Source organism: Euprymna scolopes, chromosome 13 (assembly GCF_053919585.1).
Source record: "Euprymna scolopes isolate OS-2025 chromosome 13, ASM5391958v1, whole genome shotgun sequence".
In the NCBI taxonomy this organism is placed as follows: Eukaryota; Metazoa; Mollusca; class Cephalopoda; order Sepiida; family Sepiolidae; genus Euprymna; species Euprymna scolopes.
Genome location: NC_136494.1, coordinates 88,704,547 through 88,714,504, shown reverse-complemented (window position 1 = coordinate 88,714,504; position 9,958 = coordinate 88,704,547).

Sequence of the window (9,958 nt, the reverse complement as noted above, 5' to 3'; positions counted from 1 at the left end):
TGGTGCAAAATTAATGTCGTATATATATATATATATATATATATATATATATATATATATGTGCAAAAATAATGTCGTTTTTTACGTTCAATATATATATATATATATATATATATATATATATATATATATATATATAAACGACATTAATTTTGCACCAAATTAATATGAAAAGGATTTGCATAAATGCATGTAGGAATGGTTAAAAATAGCATTAAATAACCAATAGAATCCACTGCAGCGCAAAGAAAAGCCCTTTGAAGAAAAAGGCGATGATGATGATGATGAAGTAGATAATAATAACAACAATAATAAAAGGTTAATGTAGTTTTCTTGTTTAGTGTGTACATACATGTACTTTATAGGAGGCAATGCAATACAGAGGAGTAATAGATCGACACAAACTGAACTAAATAAAAAAAAATACAACAGGAATCAAGAAGAAGAAGAAGAAGAAGAAGAAGAAGAAGAAGAAGAGGAGCAGCAGCAGCAACAACAACAACAACATCATCATCATAATCATAATAATAATAGGTTTAGTGTTCGTATTACAATTGCTTTAAAAAATTGACTTTCGAACCAACCAATCTGTCTTGGTTTTTATTCATCCCTCTTTCTCTCAAATCTATTTCTATCACCTTTCCGATGCTTTTTTCGTTTTTCCCTGTGAACTGAATCTTAATTGTTCTACATCTACAAACACAATAACTCTTACCGGTGCTTTCAATGTAATTATGCTATCAAACACTCTTGTTCTGCACGCATCTCCCTAGGAATACTGTCCAGATTTAATCTTCCTTGAGGTCACGAGATCCGTGTTTAATACACACCCACTGTATCATTCTCATATCATTTCTTTTTAACTAAAATATAAGACCTACAATTGAGTAAAGAAAATCGTGAACTTTTGAAACGCGATCTGAAATTAAACAGGGAACATCTACAAAAGCGTATGCCAATCGACTGCACATTTTGACAAGGATTCCCCACCCCCTCTCATGAAAATCATGAGAGAAGGAATACACCATAGTATAATATTAATTACACACTTATATATTTTCCAACTATATTAGGTGAACATAATAGATCTTAGACTGGATTGAGACTTGATTTGTCGATTTTATAATTTTCATTGAAAGCCATTAGTCAATCAGAATATATTAAACAGTTGATTTCTAATTCGAAACAATGTTATTCGGGCTACTGTTCTCACCTTGAGTATTATTTCTATAATATTTTGAACGATGTACCTCCGACCTACTTCAGGTGTATCTTGTCGAATTGGGATTAATTTTGTCAAACTTGAGAATCTAAACAGAATTTCGAATGGAATCCTTTATTTAATGCATGCGCCTAACATGCTTTCGTTATACATGACTAGATAGAAGTCTTAAGTAATTCGCAATTCTAGTTTGAATATCGCTTGCACATAAGAGTGAACCTTCAACTTCCAAAAGTTTGTTACTTAGAAATAAATTTTGCCAAGAACTTTTTTTTCCGTTATGCCATAGGTCCTTGCGTGCAGAGTGCGACAGAAGCATTTCACGAGTTCGACAAGATTAACTTGAACAAGGTTGAAGAGTACATCGGTCGAAATGGTGTGAAAATAATACTCCAAATAAAAACAGTAGTCAGATTCATCCAAATAATATGAATTCTTAATTCTCATCTCAAATGTTCAGAAACATAATTCGCAATGCGTTATAAAGAAATTGTACGAAAGTTTTGTGCTTTTGACAGATGAGGAATCAGCCTACCAAGTTTGTTTTTCGATTACAGTATCTCACATATCCATTGAGTGGGTTTCTAAAGCTAATTAATTTAACCCTTTATGACCATTTAAAAAGAGACAAAAATACATTTACTGCCTATTTCTCTGCATCCTTTTATTTTGAATTGCGACGCAAAGAGAGTAAAGGCTTTATTGCCTCCTGAATAACTATCGAATATGATTAAGGGATATATTATTTAATAGGAATTCATTATTGATATGAGTATTATTTAAGGCCAGAGGAATAGTTGGCTGAAACGTCGTGAAACAACTAAGAAAAAGATGAGGATAATAGTCCGCAATAAATAAAAATTAATGATTAAGGAAAGTGAAATATTTTAAATTCGGAACAAGAAATGTTCCAAAACGGATCGAGACGAGACATACTGAAAATTTATTGAAGATGCAATGAAATATGATTTTCAATGGCGAGAACTCACCGAAACATACGAGATTGATTAATAGTTACTGTTTAATTACATTCAACAAAGAAACCGAATGCAAAATTTATCAGGTATTAGCATGCCTCAGGGCGTTGCCCGGTCGTAAAATATGCTTACATGATATTTCAATTTATGCAAATTTCGTATCTATTATTATAGAGACAATTCTCTACTAATTATTATATTGTACTGAATATGTAGCAGCAATTTCGAAAGTAAAAAAAACAAATAAATAAAAATCTGACTTGGGTTCCATCAACTAGAACCGAAACCAAATCATATAACTTTCAAACAGTATTCGTTACCATCTAAGCTAAGTCCATACACGTATAAAAACTTAAAAAATAAACTTATAGGGGCATCCGTAGTGAAGAGTTATGCAGCAAGATGCTTTTTCCTATTACATTTAAATGTTTGTATTTGGTATCATTGGAGGAATAAGGAGGAAGGGGGTATTCCAAGTCAAAGTTGTTCGAGAAAAGAAGTTATTAGAGTATAAAGCCTTCTGGCATATGGTGACCTCTACAATGACGGAGTGTTTGCTGTTTGTTGGGATATTGGCAGGAATAGAGGTAGAAGTTATAACCAGATATATTAGTCAAAAATATCAGCAGGAACTACAATAAGCGTCCTGTTACCAGACAGAAAAATAAGTTAGAGCACTAATTAAATAGATTCATAGGCCGGGCATCAGATACAGACCCATTACCTAAAAAATACTAGTCACAGTGTTCATCAGGACCAAAAAATGTAGCAGATAGTTGGTCAGCAAACTATTCTTTCCCCCCTTTAATATTGGTCGCTTATTGCATATCAAGTCACATAAGCTAATGAAAAAGGCTATCTAGATATGACAATCGTGGCAATTAATTATCAGGGAACCATAACATAGGCTGAAACAGGCATTAAACTTGGGTCTTATATACACTGTATTATCAATGCTCATTTCGTTTAGCACTGTGTGTTAATTTAATGTTGAAACGAGCAATTTAATCAAAAAATGAGCCAGTAACGAACAGCGAAGATCAATTTAATGACATCTTGTTTTGTTTCTAAATGAGTGCCAACCTGCAATTTGGCCCAGACAACAACACGACACCACTTCCAAAATATATCACTATAGTTGAGTAATACCTCTGAAGAAGGAATAAAGACACAATAACGGAAGCATAGTATTTCAGTCTCTGGTATACATTATTCTCAAGAGACTATGGATCTGCGCCTTGGTATACTGTATGTGTTGTAGCATTGCTTATTACTGTTAAGATTAATGCAAGAATTACAGTTTTGATTGCAATAATTGAAAATATAGCCGTTGATTCATCGATGATTCGGTCTACTGGTATCTTTATCTTTCTTCAGCTGACGGATGTTTTTTCCCCAACTGTTAAGGTGGTTGCTAGCATTTTCACTAAGAAGGATGCCTGTTTGCCATTTCTCCCCAGTTTTCTGACATCTACGTCCACATCTTCAACTTGCAACATATTTGCCGGGAGCTAGTTCATCATACAATACATTCTCCAGCATTATTCATTCATGGATCTGATGCATATCTCCCAGCCACTAGAGCCGGTGTTACCGAAATAGTGAATATAGGCGTTCGCTGAGAAGGGGCGAGTGTTTCATTGTTGTGGCTATGATTGTCCCATTTGACCTAGAGAATAATCCGAAATGTAGAATAACTTTAAATATTAACGATGATGTGGGCAATAATCTGAAGAAAAAACATACACTTATGTAAAAAAAAAAGTATGTATTATAGTTCAAATAGTATCCATAGCTCAATCGTGTCAGAAGAGATGGATTTATGTCATTTTGAAAGGGCATTAGTTCAAAGTGCAAACGCTTTCCGCCGGAATTTTATTTGCCGATTATATGCTATTGTCCACTACATAAAACAAATCGATAGAGAAATGGAGAGGCTCATCCAGAAAAGAATGAATACATAGAACAAAGCCTCTTTGTCAGTTTCCATTTTTCAAACGACCAGTTTCTATACTAGTTATAAATAGTAAGATGTATTATATCTATTATATAATTAGCAAATGGAGCCAGAGTTTTCCCAGTGGAAAAAAAATAATATATCAAAAGAACTGCCACTAAGATCCAGAGGTCAAAAGTCTTTGAAGAGTTCCGGTTCTCGAGTAAAGTAATCTCACTTATCATATTGATAAAGAATTTACTTAAAATCGTTCAAATTCTAACAGACTCACTGGCAACATTAAAGTATTATTTATTGCTATTTCTTTGTGTTTATCAATCATTATACTAAAGTTAAGTAAACCAAGGCTTCTTATCCAGAGAGGTTTTCCAAAATACGTTTTTAAACATTTTATTTATTTATTTGTGGACTGTTATTCTCAAATTCATAATTGTTATTTCACGATGTTTCGGCCAACCATTCCTCTAGCCTTCGTTAGATGATTAACCACGACGGGATAAGAATGCTGAGACTCTTAACTGTATCCTTAGTAATTACTGCCTTCCATAGTTGTTGTCTTACCACGTTTTGTACAACAAATCCTCTGGCCGGGTTTGGGTAGGACTGAAACCGCTATTTTCAGACAATGCTCTTCTAGAATCGTAGAGATTCAACGTTTCTACCCACTGCGCCACGGAAGGCAGTAATTACTGAGGATACAGTTAAGAAACTCAGCATGTCTATCTCCTCGCTATTAATCACCTGATGAAGGATGTAAATATAGATAGCAGTCTGCAAATGAATAAATAAAATATACAAATTACTTATCTCAAAGGATTCCAATAAAAACAAATACGTTTTTTAATGCTTCGTTATATCGGATTCAACAACGATATGAGCATTCTCATGACAGTTTTCTGGACCGTACTACTTTCGTGTTGGCTCATGACAAATCGAAAGTGGGTTTTTTTTTGTGTGTCACCATCGTTAGACGATTCCTCCACCTGTTCTGTTTGTTTTGCAACAGAGCTTTGGCTGAGGAACTCGAGCTACCTCCTGTATCGTAACCCTACAAAATAATAAAGGGAGACTAACAGGTGCTACACTTTTTGCAAGTATGATCTGAAACTCTGAAAAGCAGGGTTGATCATCTGCCTAGGGCATTATACATACCTGCTTATTTGAATATAAATTATTTCCAAAATGGTCAACCATCTAGTACTGGCCATGCTCAATGCTGTTGAACTTTGGTGATCTAACAAGAAGCCGTGTTAAACGTGCTGGTGTCGTATATGTTAACAGCACAAAATAAAGTTACGCTTGAAAAAGTTAAATTTATATTATACTAGTGGGGGTACTCAGCCTTGCCCGGGTGTTTGGAGGTGGGTATGTGTGTTGAGGGAGGGTAGATCAAAACAACCCTGTTAAAAAGAAAAAAAACGTTGGCCGCGTGTTTGGAGGTGTAAAAGAAAAAAAAAGTTTTAGTAGAAAGGTAAGCTTGAACCTTGAACCTTTGATGCGGAGGTGGAAACGAAATGGAAAAAAACCCTGCGACCTAACCATCTCGACCACGGGAATAGATGAATTGATAAGTGTGTTAAGTTGACGTTTATAAAGTGAAATTAATAGGTGCGAGAACGTTAAGTCGCGTGATGTTTGACCTAGTTTTGCGCTGGAAGCCAGTTTCTATTTTCCCCGCTACGCGGCGATCAAAGAATATCTCGGAAATAGCTTGTAAAAGTCGGGTAAATTAAAGATAGCTGCGACCAGAGTTCCTTAGTCGTAGATATCATTATTTAGACAGCATATCAAAAGTTTAAGAAAGAGCAAGACAACCGAGAATCAAGGCCGAAAAGGCCTTTGTAAACATACACAAAAAGCGAACACACATACATTCATACATACATACATACATACATACACACATTTTCGCTTTTATATATATATATAGACTAATTACTATAATGTGTAATTAACCAAACATATCACCAATCACTCAGTTATCTAAAAGGAGATGGAAACAAATTTGACAATTTTCGCAAAGGAAAGAAAACACGTCATATATTGCCCAACAATTGATGTATTCTCAAGCGTCAAGGTGTATTTCTCAGAGAATATTTTACTAAATAGAGCTTACGTATAGAAGCCACCTTGACCCTCCATCAAAGCCTTCAGAGGTGAACTAAATCTGAAGGATTTGGCCTTCTCAGTGTCCTTTATTAAACACACACACACACAAACACACACACACACACACAAACAGTGGCATGCTGGCAATCAGTTTGTCCTTGGTGTTGCTAGCAATGAACACTAGCTGTACATGGACATCCGGAGCGCACTTTGTCATACAAGGATCGTTCCAAAAGAAAAGACTCCTCTTATTTTTAACTTAAAAATATAAAAAGCTACGAGGATCAGGGCGGTATCATTAAAACAAGCAACTTTTTTGTGCTCTAGAATTTATTTTTTGACATAGTCACCATCACAATGATACATTTCTGACGCACGTCTATGACAGGGTTAGCTTTCTTAGTCTCATATTGTCAATATCTTCAATAAAGAAATAAAACTCAGATAAAAATTAGAATCGATCGCAAATTGCATTGTATGACAACTCGTCATACAATACAATTTGCAATCCTGATTCATTCAGGCACAATAAAAATAGGAGACATTACTTTTCGAAAGTAGCTCAGATATACATGTATATAATATGTATATATATGTGTGTGTGTGTGTGTGTGTGTGTGTGTGTGTGTGGACTCTCTCACTCTCTCTCATCGAATTCCAATTCTGTGTGATATTCAATTACAGAGAGCTTTTCAAAATCCACACAAATGATGTATTTGCAGTGGTTTTGTGTCGAACCATCTGCACGTTGGGAATGACTGATAAACTCAATCGGTTCAAATGATTGCCACAAGACAGAGCACACAGTAGGTCTTAGTTTTTACATCAGAGTTTTTCCCCCAGTGTTTTTAAACACATCTCCAGATATTAACCCGGAAATTTCTATTTCCCAGCACAATACATACAGCGCCTAATATTTCCAAATAATCATCCAACTGGTACTGGCCAGGTTCATTGTTGCTTAACTTTGGTGATCTAATATAATATGTATATATATGAAGGTCGTTTTGAAAGCAATGCATCCTCTTTCTTCTTATTTACCATTTTAATACCCATCCCTTTGATTAAGGTCTGAATTACCTTTCCTAAATCTACTGAGTCTTTTTTTCAATATCTCAACTAATTTTGTTGTATGGACTAAAAAAAAATCTAGTAGAAGTAGAGAGTGTGATCCACCTAACATCAAACTGTAAGGTTCTGCCGGAGGATGGCTACAATTCAATGTGATACAATGGTGTAGGTAAATATTTCCACTAGACTATCTGTAACAAACTGAATATTGAATGCAACATATTACAAAAAAGAACATTTGGTAATAAGTCATACAACATCCACTATGACTATGCAATCCCTAGAGCTACGCACCTAGAAAACAGAGCAATTAAACCTGATATAGTGATATTGGGTAAGAATGAGAAAGAAGCAACCTTAGTAGAAGTTAGTGTTTGCAATGAGCTGAGAGGGAAAAGTCTTATGTACAGAATGAAAAAAAAAATGACATCTTAAGAAGATCATTTCAGCAATTATAGAAGCAAATAAACTCATGAAAAAGAATTGAAAACCTACCAGACAAATACACCCGGTGAACCAAATGCAAATGAGACACAAATAATTGCAAGAGATGGTTAGAATCTTTAAAAAAATTCCCAGTTGGAATGTATGAAATAGCGGGTAATGGTGTATACGATGCCCCATCCCAAGCTGGAACAAAATTATGAGAAAATAAAAAAAAAAGTATATACAAAATAACCTCTAACTCTATAAAATAAAAATATATAAATCTGTATAGAAATCAGAAAAAAAAACGAAAATAAAAACGTCCCTTTATAAAAATAAAATAAAGGCGACGGTTGACTGACTTGCTATTTGCTTTCTCAATTTTCTTAAATAAGATAAAATGGATTTCTAGCAATTTTTACACACTAATTTATGTGTAGCTGAACTGTTAGGGGGTAATCTGCTCTCCCTATTTCAAGAATAATGGATTTACTCAGAGACAATCAATATCTACATCTAAACATCCATGTAGCGATTCGTGGCAGTTAAAGCCAGCAGAATTATGGCATGTAATTTGTAACATACTTTCTATTTTGCTTCTCCTTTTTTTTTTTTAAATAATACCTTTTAAATAATATTACTGTCTTTCTCTTGATTGTTACCAACCTGCAAGGCTGTTAAATCCTGACAAAAGTTATAGCCCATTAACTTAGTTGAATAAGTGTTTTATACCAAACTGATGGTTGAATATGGTTAGATTTGTGCTAATTTTTTCATTAAATACTATTCCATATTAATATGTAATTGTCCATCGAACGGATATCATAAACCTTATCGCTAAACCTTATCATAAAATACATACAAAATTGAAGCCAGATCGGTCTAGTAATTTCTGAAAAAAAAAAAATAGAACAGACAGACTATGTAAATATATGTATATATATATATATATATATATATATATAATTTACATATATATATATATATATATATATATATATATATATATATATATATATATGGCTTTTTGTTAAAGATGGATAGATTAATCATTTGAAAATAATTGTAAATACGCATCGATTTAGTGTGTACATTTAACAGTAGAAAAGGCTTTTCTAAACCTAAGTGTTATAGGGAGACAGACAGACATAGCTTCTCATACAGATGTGTGGTTGCATCCAAAGATATTAAAAGAAATTTATCACAAATGTAATGAGCATCTGGAGGTGCAATTGAAGAATTGCATTCTGGCAAAATGGAAACAAAACAAAACAAAATATTAAATAAACCTCTGTGACTCCAGGAGGATTTTTGAATTAAGCGCAGAAGAAACAACCGGACGAGAACACATTAAAATTCTATCCATCTTTAAAAAGATAATTTCTAAACAGACACATAAATAAATCCACATAAAAAAAAACTGTCAGCCATTTTGTATAAGTCTTGAGAATGATATCATCTGCCGATTCAATTTACTAAGGCAATATAAAGTCAAATGTTTGTGAGTATATTTTTAGTAAACCTGAAAAAAAAGAGTCTAGTAAACATTCAACATTAAACCTACTGAACAATAAAAACAACCACTTAAACTAAGGAAGATAATGCCGTAATGAAATCGTAACATACTGATTGATAATTATTGAGGAGTTGAGCTTGAACTAGTTGAACAGATATCAGAAGCAAAAGAATTGCTATATAAGCAGACTAGGATGTTCTTTTGTGCTTAAATAAAAGTCTATTCTCCATATTTTAATTGGTTTCTAGTTCATACATGCATATGAGCATATATATATATATATATATATATATATATATATATATATATATATATATATATATATATATAACTGATCGAATTTAGTACCCAGTGCTCAGTTGGCTATCAGTTTCTAAAAGAACAGAATTTCGACTGTACCTTTGGGTTTCCTCAGTGTAATGAAGGGGACGCGTGTGCAGAATCAGAAAACATGAATTCTGTGTGATATTCAATTATAGAGATTTGTTGAGGTCATTTGCGAGCACCTCTCCTATGGGCCAGTGGTAGAACTGCCGACAATCAACGCAATCGTGCTAGGCTCAACCCTCGGCTAGGGAAAGGTGCTAGTTTAGCTTCACTGATGAGTTGTGATACAACGAAATACTACTAAATGTGGATGACTATATATATATATATATATATATATATATATATATATA